The sequence below is a fragment of the Mus caroli genome, unplaced genomic scaffold, assembly GCF_978045245.1.
Source record: "Mus caroli unplaced genomic scaffold, Mus_caroli_1 scaffold_7, whole genome shotgun sequence".
NCBI classification, from domain to species: Eukaryota; Metazoa; Chordata; class Mammalia; order Rodentia; family Muridae; genus Mus; species Mus caroli.
The window spans coordinates 107,439,524-107,452,831 of NW_028227262.1; the positions used below are offsets into that span (position 1 = coordinate 107,439,524).

General features: G+C 40.1%; 1 pseudogene; it reads left to right on the forward strand.

Moving 5' to 3' along the window:
* Positions 1–13,308, forward strand: part of LOC115031320 (thioredoxin domain-containing protein 17 pseudogene) — a 237,434-nt pseudogene that overhangs the window by 96,051 nt on the left and 128,075 nt on the right.

The window sequence follows — 13,308 nt, forward strand, 5'->3', positions numbered from 1 at the left end:
TTTTAGGTTTGTTGAGGGATTACCTTCTTGTTTTTTCTAGGGCGTGGTTCCCATCCTTGCATTGTTTTTTTTTTTTCTGTTATTATCCTTTGAAAGGCTGGATTCGTGGAGAGATAATGTGTGAATTTGGTTTTGTCGTGGAATACTTTGGTTTCTCCATCTATGGTAATTGAGAGTTTGGCTGGGTATAGTAGCCTGGGCAGGAATTTGTGTTCTCTTATTGTCTGTATAACATCTTTCCAGGCTCTTCTGGCTTTCATAGTCTCTGGTGAAAAATCTGGTGTAATTCTGATAGGCTTGCCTTTATAAGTTACTTGACCTTTTCCCCTTACTGCTTTTAGTATTCTATCTTTATTTAGTGCATTTGTTGTTCTGATTATTATGTGTCAGGAGGAATTTCTTTTCTGGTCCAGTCTATTTGGAGTCCTGTAGGCTTCTTGTATGTTCATGGGCATCTCTTTCTTTAGATTTGGGAAGTTTTCTTCAATAATTTTTTGAAGATGTTTGCTGGTCCTTTGAGTTGAAAATCTTCATTCTCATCCACTCCTATTATCTGTAGGTTTGGTCTTCTCATTGTGTCTTGGATTTCCTGGATGGTTTGAGTAAGGATCTTTTTGCATTTTCCATTATCTTTGATTGTTGTGCAGATGTTCTCTATGGAATCTTCTGCACCTGAGATTCTCTCTTCCATCTCTTATATTCTGTTGCTGATGCTCGCATCTATGGTACCAGATTTCTTTCCTAGGGTTCCTATCTTCAGCGTTGCCTCACTTTGGGTTTTCTTTATTGTGTCTACTTCCCTTTTTAGGTCTTGGATGGTTTTATTCAATTCCATCACCTGTTTGGTTGTGTTTTCCTGCAATTCTTTAAGGGATTTTTGTGTTTCCTCTTTAATGTCTTCTACCTGTTTGGTTATGTTTTCCTGCAATTCTTTAAGGGATTTTTGTGCTTCCTCTTTAATGTCTTCTACTTGTTTAGCAGTGTTCTCCTGTATTTCTTTAAGGGAGTTATTAAAGTCCTTCTTGATGTCCTCTACCATCATTATGAGATATGCTTTTAAATCCAGGTCTAGCTTTTCGGGTGTGTTGGGGTGCCCTGGACTGGGCGAAGTGGGAGTGCTGGGTTCTGATGATGGTGAGTGGTCTTGGTTTCTGTTAGTAAGATTCTTACGTTTACCTTTCGCCATCCTGTAATCTCTGGAGTTGTTATAGTTGTCTGTGTATAGAGATTGTGCTTCTGGTGATCTGATTACCATCTATCAGCAGTCCTGAGAGCCAGGCTCTCTCCTCTGAGTTTCAGTGGTTAGAGCACTCTCTGCAGACAAGCTCTCCTCTTACAGGGAAGGTGCACAGATATGTGGTGTTTGGACCTCCTCCTGGCCGAAGAAGAAAGCCCAAAACAGGACCTTTCCCAGATGCTGTGTTGCTTTGGCAGGTCACAGAAGCTGTCAGCTTCTGTGGTGCACACTCTTACCTGTGCAGACTAAGTTCCTACATTCGGAGGAGTCCTGGATCCAAGATGGTGCTCCCTTCTCCTGAGGCAGAGGGCTCCCGTGTAGGGTGGGACCACTGTCCTCTGGCTGGGAGGGTGCCGGATGTCTGTGGCCCCAAAAGTGTGCTGCCTCAGTGGCTATGTGGCTCCCGCCTGTCCCAGAAGCTATCTGTCTCTGTGGTGCACACTCTCACCTGTGCAGACTAAGTTTCTAAGTTCGGAGGAGTCCCGGAACCAAGATGGTGCTCCCTTCTCCTGAGGCATAGGGCTCCCGTGCAGGGCGGGACCACTGTCCTCCAGCTGGGAGGGTGCAGGATGTCTGCGGCCCCAAAAGTGTGCTGCCTCAGCGGCTCTGTGGCTCTGGCCTGTCCCAGAAGCTGTCTGTCTCTGTGGTGCACACTCTCACCTGTGCAGACTAAGTTCCTAAGTTCGGTGGAGTCCCAGAACCAAGATGGCGCTCCCTTCTCCTGAGGCAGAGTGAGAGAGAGGTTCTTAACTTAATATTTCATTGATTTTCATTTGCAGGACCTCAGATGGTGATAAAGTGGTCAGCACCATAAAAGTCAGTCTTATGAAGATATGGAAGATTGATGATGGGGGTTCCAAACGTCATGACAGATGTGCATGAATAAATATGTGTCCTAATATGTGAGTGCGAAGTCCAGAGAATGTGGGCAGGAAGGATAATTTACATTTTTTAAATTCAGGTATGTAATTTGTATGAATACATTTGTATGAATACATTTAACATACTTTAATTTTCTATGAAAAAGATTGAATTTGGAATGCACAGCAAATCATATTGTTAGCCTTGGTGTTATTTTCATGAATTCGTGAAGTTGTAATGTGAACTCTTTCTCTTGAGTCATTTCTGAGCTTAGTTTAGTACACTTTTGGTAAAGTAAAACATTGCAGATTGTTGGTTTTCTTTTGTTTATGAAGGTGATAGGTTTGTACGTGATCCTCTACTCAGTTCTAAGAATACTTTTTTTTTATGAAATAATTTTTTTTATTATGTATTTTCCTCAATTACATTTCCAATGCTATCCCAAAAGTCCCCCCCACCTCCCCCCATTTCCCTACCCACCCATTCCCATTCTTTTGGCCCTGGCATTCCCCTGTATTGGGGCATATAAAGTTTGCAAGTCCAATGGGCCTCTCTCCAGTGATGGCCGACTAAGCCATCTTTCAATACATATGCAGCTAGAGACAAGAGCTCCGGGGTACTGGTTAGTTCATCATGTTGTTCCAACTATAGGGTTGCAGATCCCTTTCACTCCTTGGGTACATTCTCTAGCTTCTCCATTGGGAGAAGAATGAAGACCAAAGTGTGGACACTGTGCCCCTTCTTAGAATTGGGAACAAAACACCCATGGAAGGAGTTACAGAGACAAAGTTTAGAGCTGTGATGAAAGGATGGACCATCTAGAGACTGCCATATCCAGGGATCCATCCCATAATCAGCTTCCAAACGCTGACACCATTGCATATAATAGCAAGATTTTGCTGAAAGGACCCAAATATAGCTGTCTCTTGTGAGACTATGCCCAGGCCTAGCAAACACAGAAGTGGATGCTCACAGTCAGCTATTGGATGGATCACAGGGCTCCCAATGGAGAAGTAAGAATACTTTTAAATGTCTTAATCCAGGAAACCTCAAGGAATTTGCAGAATGTAAGATATCAACACTTTCTCTTTATTTACCTTACATTAGGGAGAATGAAAACAATGGAATCAATGGCATAAAGGTTGGTTATCTAAGATAAAGAGGGCTTTGTGGGGACTTTCAGGATAGAATTTGAAATGTAAATGAAGAAAATATCTAAGAAAAGTTGTTTTTGATAAAAAAAAAGAGGGGTTACTGTGCAGATTAAAATAACACCTGATGTTGGCCTATGTGCCATATCTCTCCTTTTATTTATTTATGTAACTTCAGCAACTTTGGCATGAGTCTATTAAATAAGTCAGCAGTGTTGTTATTTTTGTTCTGTAGACAAAGGAACTATTGACATTCCTCTCTAGATTTTCCATTGGTGTATTCTATATAACTTCGAAGTTTGGAGTGTGTCACGGTGTTCTTTACTGAGAGGGAGAGAATGTCATATCTATTCTCTTCCTTTATAACTCTAGGGGTGCTATTCATAATTTTAGAAATTTACTTATTATATTGTAATAAAAACATTTACTTATCATAATGTTTTATCCTTTTTCCTGGCTTGATTAAATTACAAAGTTGAACATGGGTGTTGAGAATCTGGGATCTGAGGAGAAAAGGGAAAGATCACAGGGGAGCACAAAGGTCACTAAAAGAGATCTAAGACAAGCCTCTTCCGGTCAGAAAAGCACCAGGGCAGCTGGGGCGCAGGGTTGCCTGACACCCGCCAGCTACCCACGACCCCCGCCGCAGGATTTTGGGACTGCTGGTGAGGGGAACACAGCTTCTGCTCCAGTCCAATCACGCGGGACCTGAGACCACTCTGGTTGGGGAGAGAGAAATCCGGCCTACATAGGGCCACAAGCCTCTTCTGGTCAGAAAAGCACCAGGGCAGCTGGGGCGCAGGGTCGGCTGACACTCGCCAGCTACCCACAACACCCACCACAGGATCTTAAGACTTCAGGTGAGTGGAGCACAGCTTCTGCTCCAATCCAATTGCGTGCGGGACCAGAGACTGCATTAGTTAGGGAAGCAGAAAACCGGCCTGAGTAGAACCACAGGCCTCTTCCGGCTGGACCAGCACCAACAACCCTGAGATTCCACCTCACACCAGTCAGAATGGCTAAGATCAAAAATTCAGGTGACAGCAGATGCTGGCGAGGATGTGGAGAAAGAGGAACACTCCTCCATTGTTGGTGGGATTGCAAGCTTGTACAACCACTCTGGAAATCAGTCTGGCGGTTCCTCAGAAAATTGGACATAGTACTACCGAAGGATCCAGCAATACCTCTCCTGGGCATATATCCAGAAGATGTCCCAACCGGTAAAAAGGACACATGCTCCACTATGTTCATAGCAGCCCTATTTATAATAGCCAGAAGCTGGAAAGAACCCAGATGTCCCTCAACAGAGGAATGGATACAGAAATTATGGTACATTTACACAATGGAGTACTACTCAGCTATTAAAAAGAATGAATTTATGAAATTCCTAGCCAAATGGATGGACATGGAGGGCATCATCTTGAGTGAAGTAACACAATCACAAAAGAACTCACACAATATGTATTCATTGATAAGTGGATATTAGCCCAAAACTTAGGATACCCAAGATATAAGATACAATTTGATAAACGCATGAAACTCAAGAAGAATGAAGACCAAAGTGTGGACACTGTGCACTTTCTTAGAATTGGGAACAAAACACCCATGGAAGGAGTTACAGAGACCAAGTTCGTAGCTGTGATGAAAGGATGGACCATTTAGAGACTGCCTTATCCAGGGATCCGTCCCATAATCAGCTTCTAAACGCTGACACCATTGCATACACTAGCAAGATTTTGCTGAAAGGACCCAAATATAGCTGTCTCTTGTGAGACGATGCCGGGGCCTAGCAAACACAGGAGTGGATGTTCACAGTCAGCTATTGGATGTATCACAGGGCTCCCAATGGAGAAGCTAGAGAAAGTACCCAAGGAGCTAAAGGGACCTGCAACCCTATAGTTGGAACAACATGATGTACTAACCAGAACCCCGGAGCTCTTGTCTCTAGCTGCATATGTATCGAAAGATGGCCTAGTCGGCCATCAATGGAAAGAGAGGCCCATTGGACTTGCAAACTTTATATGCCCCAATATAGGGGAATGCCAGGGCCAAAAGAATGGGAATGGGTGGGTAGGGAAATGTGGGGCGCTATGGGGGACTTTTGGAATAGCATTGGAAATATAATTGAGGAAAATATGTAATAAAAATATTAAAAATCAACAAAAAAAGAGATCTACAAGTGCCTTAGCTATATGAGAAAACTAATACTAGACAACACAAGTTTTACATTATCAAACATGAGAAGTTCTGATATAGTTGGACTTTATAATTGTATAATTCATACAATACAATTAGAAATGTGTTGTTGGTTCCTTTTTGTTTCTATAATAAAAAAGCACAATCAAAAGCTATTTGGAAGGCTATACTCAACAAAACTGGAGAACCTGGATGAAATGGAGAAGTTCCTAGACAGATACCAGGTACCAAAGTTGAATCAAGATCAGGTTAATGATCTAAACAGCCCTATATTCCCCAAAGAAATAGAAGCAGTCATTAATAGTCTCCCAACCAAAAAAAGCCCAGGACCAGATGGGTTTAGTGCAGAGTTCTATCAGACCTTCAAAGAAGATCTAATCCCAGTTCTTCACAAACTATTCCACAAAATAGAAACAGAAGGTACTCTACCCAACTCATTCTATGAAGCCACAATTACTCTGATACCTAAACCACAAAAAGACCCAACAAAGATAGAAATCTTCAGACCAATATCCCTTATGAATATTGATGCAAAAATCCTCAATAAAGTTCTTGCTAACCGAATCCAAGAACACATCAAAACAATCATCCATCCTGACCAAGTAGGTTTCATCCCAGGGATGCAGGGATGGTTCAGTATACGAAAATCCATCAACGTAATCCAGTATATAAACAAACTCAAAGACAAAAACCACATGGTCATCTCGTTAGATGCGGAAAAAGCATTTGACAAGATCCAACACCCATTCATGATAAAAGTCTTGGAAAGATCAGGAATTCAAGGCCCATACCTAAACATGATAAAAGCAATCTACAGCAAACCAGTAGCCAACATCAAAGTAAATGGTGAGAAGCTTGAAGCAATCCCTCTAAAATCAGGGACTAGACAAGGCTGTCCACTTTCTCCATACCTATTCAACATTGTACTTGAAGTCCTAGCCAGAGCAATTCGACAACAAAAGGAGATCAAAGGGATACAAATTGGAAAAGAGGAAGTCAAAATATCACTTTTTGCAGATGATATGATAGTATATATAAGTGACCCTAAAAATTCCACCAGAGAACTCCTAAGCCTGATAAACAGCTTCGGTGAAGTAGCTGGATATAAAATTAACTCAAACAAATCAATGGCCTTTCTCTACACAAAGAATAAACAGGCCGAGAAAGAAATTATGGAAACAACACCCTTCTCAAAACTCACAAATAATATAAAATATCCTGGCATGACTCTAGCTAAGGAAGTGAAAGATCTGTATGACAAGAACTTCAAGTCCCTGAAGAAAGAAATTAAAGAAGATCTCAGAAGATGGAAAGACCTCCCATGCTCATGGATTGGCAGGATCAACATTGTAAAAATGGCTATCTTGCCAAAAGCAATCTACAGATTCAATGCAATCCCCATCAAAATTCCAAATCAATTCTTCAACGAATTAGAAAGTGCAATCTGCAAATTCATCTGGAATAACAAAAAACCTAGGATAGCAAAAACTCTTCTCAAGGATAAAAGAACCTCTGGTGGAATCACCATGTCGGACCTAAAGCTTTAGTACAGAGCAATTATGCTAAAAACTGCGTGGTACTGGTATAGTGACAGACAAATAGACCAATGGAATAGAATTGAAGACCCAGAAATGAACCCACACACCTATGGTCACTTGATCTTCGACAAGGGTGCTAAAACCATCCAGTGGAAGAAAGACAGCATTTTCAACAAATGGTGCTGGCACAACTGGTTGTTAACATGTAGAAGAATGCGAATCGATCCATTCCTATCTCCTTGTACTAAGGTCAAGTCTAAGTGGATCAAGGAACTTCACATAAAACCAGAGACACTGAAACTTATAGAGGAGAAAGTGGGGAAAAGTCTTGAAGATATGGGCACAGGGGAAAAATTCCTGAATAGAACAGTAATGGCTTGTGCTGTAAGATCGAGAATTGACAAGTGGGACCTCATGAAACTACAAAGCTTCTGCAAGGCTAAAGACACCATCAATAAGACAAAAAAACCACCAACAGTTTGGGAAAGCATCTTCACCTATCCTAAATCAGATAAGGGACTAATATCCAATATATATAAAGAACTCAAGAAGGTGGACTCCAGAAAATCAAATAACCCCATTAAAAAATGGGGCTCAGAACTGAACAAAGAATTCTCAACTGAAGAATACCGAATGGCAGAGAAGCACCTGAAAAAATGTTCAACATCCTTAATCATCAGGGAAATGCAAATCAAAACAACCCTGAGATTCCACCTCACACCAGTCAGAATGGCTAAGATCAAAAATTCAGGTGACAGCAGATGCTGGCGAGGATGTGGAGAAAGAGGAACACTCCTCCATTGTTGGTGGGATTGCAAGCTTGTACAACCACTCTGGAAATCAGTCTGGCGGTTCCTCAGAAAATTGGACATAGTACTACTGGAGGATCCAGCAATACCTCTCCTGGGTATATATCCAGAAGATGTCCCAACCGGTAAGAAGGACACATGCTCCACTATGTTCATAGCAGCCCTATTTATAATAGCCAGAAGCTGGAAAGAACCCAGATGTCCCTCAACAGAGGAATGGATACAGAAATTATGGTACATTTACACAATGGAGTACTACTCAGCTATTAAAAAGAATGAATTTATGAAATTCCTAGCCAAATGGATGGACCTGGAGGGCATCATCTTGAGTGAGGTAATACAATCACAAAGGAACTCACACAATATGTATTCACTGATAAGTGGATATTAGCCCAAAACTTAGGATACCCAAGATATAAGATACAATTTGCTAAATGCATGAAACTCAAGAAGAATGAAGACCAAAATGTGGACACTGTGTCCCTTCTTAGAATTGGGAACAAAACACCCATGGAAGGAGTTACAGAGACAAAGTTTGGAGCTGTGATGAAAGGATGGACCATCTAGAGACTGCCATATCCAGGGATCCATCCCATAATCAGCTTCTAAAAGCTGACACCATTGCATACACTAGCAAGATTTTGCTGAAAGGACCAAAATATAGCTGTCTCTTGTGAGACTATGCAGGGGCCTAGCAAACACAGGAGTGGATGCTCACTGTCAGCTATTGGATGTATCACAGGGCTCCCAATGGAGAAGCTAGAGAAAGTACCCAAGGAGCTAAAGGGATCTGCAACCCTATAGTTGGAACAACATGATGAACTAACCAGCACCCCAGAGCTCTTGTCTCTAGCTGCATATGTATCGAAAGATGGCCTAGTTGGCCTTCAATGGAAAGAGAGGCCCATTGGACTTGCAAACTTTATATGCCCCAATATAGAGGAATGCCAGGGCCAAAAGAATGGGAATTGGTGGGTAGGGAAGTGGGGGGCGCTATGGGGAACTTTTGGGATAGCATTGGAAATGTAATTGAGGAAAATATATAATAAAAATATTAAAAAGTAAAAAAAAAAGAAAGCTATTTGGAAACCATTTGCTTGGGCTTTCAGGTGCAGGGAGAAGAGTCCACCATGGTGCAGATGAATGACATGAGGTGGCAGCATGGTGGCAAGATCTGTAGGCTGAGAGAGTACATCTTCAATCCAAAGAGGAAGCAGAAAGAGTGAAATTGTATGTGGGGAGAGGGAATCAGCTTTCAAATTTCATCCTCCAGCATGTATTAGCTTTTCTGATACAGTTCCCAGTGGGCACCATTTTTCATATAACTTACTATGTCTCCTTATTTTTACTTATTTAACAAAATGGTAGTAAGAAAGTTAATGTTTCTTTCATGTTATATGATGGGGAGTTGGGGCAATTAACTTGGAACACAAAGTATTGTAGCTAGTATATAACACAGTCATTGAATTGGGTGTTTCTCTTAAGTTACATAACAAAGGTCCCCTCTGCCTCTCTGCCTCTGAGTAGCAGACAAGTGCTTTGATGTTGAAAATTTGAAAATGCCATTGACAAATTTCTCCTGAGCAATCTTGGGCTTCCCCTGTAAGTGAAATCTTGTACTGTTGTGTTTTATGTGTGTTGCTTACATCTGTGTGTACGACAGTTTTGTGTGTAGGGGTTGGTGTGATGGGAAGGAGAGAAAAATAGAGAGACAGACAGACAGAGAAAGAGAGAGAAAATGAAACTACTATACACTCTGACATTTTTATTAGGATATTAAGTCAGACAAATTAATGACTCTTGCACAAAATTTCCTCCCTTGGTCCTGTTTTGAGTTTCTCTTTTGAGGTCTTCTTTTGAGCCAGTGTTATTTTGATATTACATCTTTCTTGGATACATTCCTGTTTTTTGAGTCGAAGAATTAGCGTTTGTTCTTTGTAGACTACCATCATGTTTCATATCAAGATGTATGCTGCCTTTCCTATTTGGCGGTGACAGTATCACAGTGGTGATTATTATGAGTGTATATTGAATCTAAACAGATACATGAGAATATCCTGCTGTTATTCATGAGTACATACAGTTTATCTTTTTGGTATTAAACTTAGTAATGATTTTCTTTTTGATGTAGAGATGAGACATATTTTTCACAAAAGGTCCAATATGTTTACTTTTTTCTTTACAAAACAGAACAAAGATATCTTACAGATGTTTATCCTCAGCTATTATAGTGGAGTGTTCCTATCTTTTCATTTTAATATTTTGTTCTGTACAAAATATTAAATATTTAATGATGTATACACTGAGATATAAAATCCTGAAAATTTAATAACAAATCTTTAGTCATCACTTTATTATGCTGAAATAATAGAAATTTATCCACAGTGTAGAACTTAACCAGTAATTTCTTGGTAAGATAAAGTTTAGTTAGTGAAGATAAAAACACACACATCAATGTATGATTGTCCTTAAGTAAATATTGTGCCAAAACTGGAGTAGAAAGGAATTAGAACTAAGCCAGAAAGCCCAAGTAGGCATATATAATATATAACATATAATATATAATATATAGTATATAATAAATATATAATATATAATACAATATAGTATAATATAGTATAACATAATATATGATATAGGATATAGAATATAGAATAATGTATGTACAAATATTCATGATAAAGCAAATATACATGACTGTGTTTACTATAATTAAAGACCATTAATTTTTCTTAATGTCAAATATTGAAAGATGGTTACTTTCTCAGCTAGTCTACCACAGACTTTAGGAAAAGTTACAAATGCATAAACAGAAGACCTGAACCAATTAAAAAATTAAGCCAATGACCCAGGAAAATAATTATAGACACAAAACCAAAACTAGCTGACAACCTTGGTCTTCTAAATATTAAATTCCTTCAGAAAGGACCCTACTCCCACCAAAAATAACCCAGGATAAAGAAAGGGGCATACATGGGCAATGTCTGAGGCAGGTACTAAAAAGCAAAATAACAGAAAAAAATATCCTCAAAGGTATTTTCAAAGGAAACAGGGCTTTGTCTCTCAAAAAGATGTAAATCTATACAAGAAATAATACTTATATTCAGAAGGAAGAATGAATTTTAGCTATCTGAATTCTGATCCTCATTTAGGACAACTGGCTTGTGAGGATTATTCTATTTTCTTACCCAGATATACTCAGTCTGTTGTGATTCTGATTCTTCTCATTGCATCCTCTAGAGTTCTTTCAGTTATCCAAACCCAGTACCAGAAAGCTTACCTGACAAGCACGTCTGGCTTTGGGTTCTTGAGGTCTAATTTTCCATTTGCCAGAATTTCATTCATTTATTTGGGACCCTTGTTCATGTTTCACTTCTATCAAAAAGCAGTAGCTGGTCCCATCTGAGAAAGCAACTCAGGACTCGTAGCCTTTGTTTATAGCCAGCCACAATTGCTACTGAGGTGTACATTGTTCCAGTGAGTTATATTTTCTTGTTTGGAACTGATTGAAAAGAAGCATTAGAATGGAACACAATGCAATAACTCATGGTGAGCACTATAGAGTGTTCCTCCTTGGTTAGAAATCACTTCTAGCTTGGTTCCCGGACTCCGCCGAACTTAGGAAGTCTGCACATGTGAGAGTGTGCACCACAGAAGCAGACAGCTTCTGGGACAGGCAGGAGCCACAGAGCCGCTGAGGCAGCACCCTTTTCGGGCCGCAGACATCCAAGTGGATATTAGCCCAAAACTTAGGATACCCAAGATATAAGATACAATTTGCTAAACGCATGAAACTCAAGAAGAATGAAGACCAAAGTGTGGACACTGTGCCCCTTCTTAGAATTGGGAACAAAACACCCATGGAAGGAGTTACAGAGACAAAGTTTGGAGCTGTGATGAAAGGATGGACCATCTAGAGACTGCCATATCCAGGGATCCATCCCATAATCAGCTTCCAAACGCTGACACCATTGCATACACTAGCAAGATTTTGCTGAAAGGACCCAGATATAGCTCTCTCTTGTGAAACTATGCCGGGGCCAAACAAACACAGAAGTGGATGCTCACTGTCAGCTATTGGATGGATCACAGGGCTCCCAATGGAGAAGCTAGAGAAAGTACCCAAGGAGCTAAAGGGATCTGCAACCCTATTGTTGGAACAACATGATGAACTAACCAGGACCCCGGAGCTCTTGTCTCTAGCTGCATATGTATCGAAAGATGGCCTAGTCGGCCATCACTGGAAAGAGAGGCCCATTGGACTTGCAAACTTTATATGCCCCAATACAGGGGAATGCCAGGGCCAAAAGAATGGGAATGGGTGGGTAGGGAAGTGGGGGGGGTATGGGGGTCTTTTGGGATAGCATTGGAAATGTAATTGAGGAAAATAAGTAATAAAATAAATAAATAAATAAATAAATAAATAAATAAATAAAGAAGAGGAAGGATAATTGAAATTGGAACTCCACAATGCAGCTTCCAGGATGCTTACATCCATCACTAGGTGTAAATCTATAGTTTCCTAGATGAACATACCTGGTTTGGGGTCACCAGTGTCCCTATATGTAAGTCCTCATTTGTGCTCTGTAATCTAGCCCAATAAAGCCTCATTGTTATGTTAAAAAAAAAACAAAAAAAAACCAAAAAAAAAAAAACAAAAAAAAAGAAATCACTTCTATCCTCTGGGAACTGAAGGAGGAGCTCTTGGAGAGCACAGGATAGAGAAAAGTCAAGCAATAGACATCTTGGTTTCCAGCCCCAGCTTCCTCTTATTTGTCTTGAGTATTTGGATTATCACAGGTGTGATCTTTCAACTCTTTGAAAGTGGCTGTCTTTTATTATTTCTTCTTCTTTTCTTTAAAAGTGTTGGTTGTGTTTGTATGATTTGTATGCATGGGTGAGTGGGAGTGTTCCAGTGCCATGGCACACTCAAGAAGATAAAAGGGGGGCTGGTGAGATGGCTCAGTGGGTAAGAGCACCCGACTGCTCTTCCAAAGGTCCGAAGTTCAAATCCCAGCAACCACATGGTGGCTCACAACCACCCGTAATGAGATCTGATGCCCTCTTCTGGTGCGTCTGAAGACAGACAGCTACAGTGTACTTACATATAATAAATAAATAAATAAATAAATAAATAAATAAATAAATAAATAAATAAATAAATAAAAAAGAAGATAAAAGGACAGTTACAAGTGTTGGCCTTTCCCTTCTACTCACTTATGGAGAGCATCTGCAATTGTTCCTCACTGTGTACACAGAGTGAGTTTACCCAATAGATTCTGCAGAGATTTCTATACCTGCCTACTGTCTCACTGTAGAAGCACTGGGGTCATTAATGTGTGCTACTATTTTGGGCTTTATGTGGATTCAGGGGATTTAAATCTAAGTCTTGCATGTAATTGCACAGACTAAGGTAACTCTCCAGATCCTTCTTTCCTTTTTATATCAATGGATAGAAAAAAAACTCATAAAATCTCAGTAGTGGTACTTTGAAAGACTAATATAGGAAATTAGCA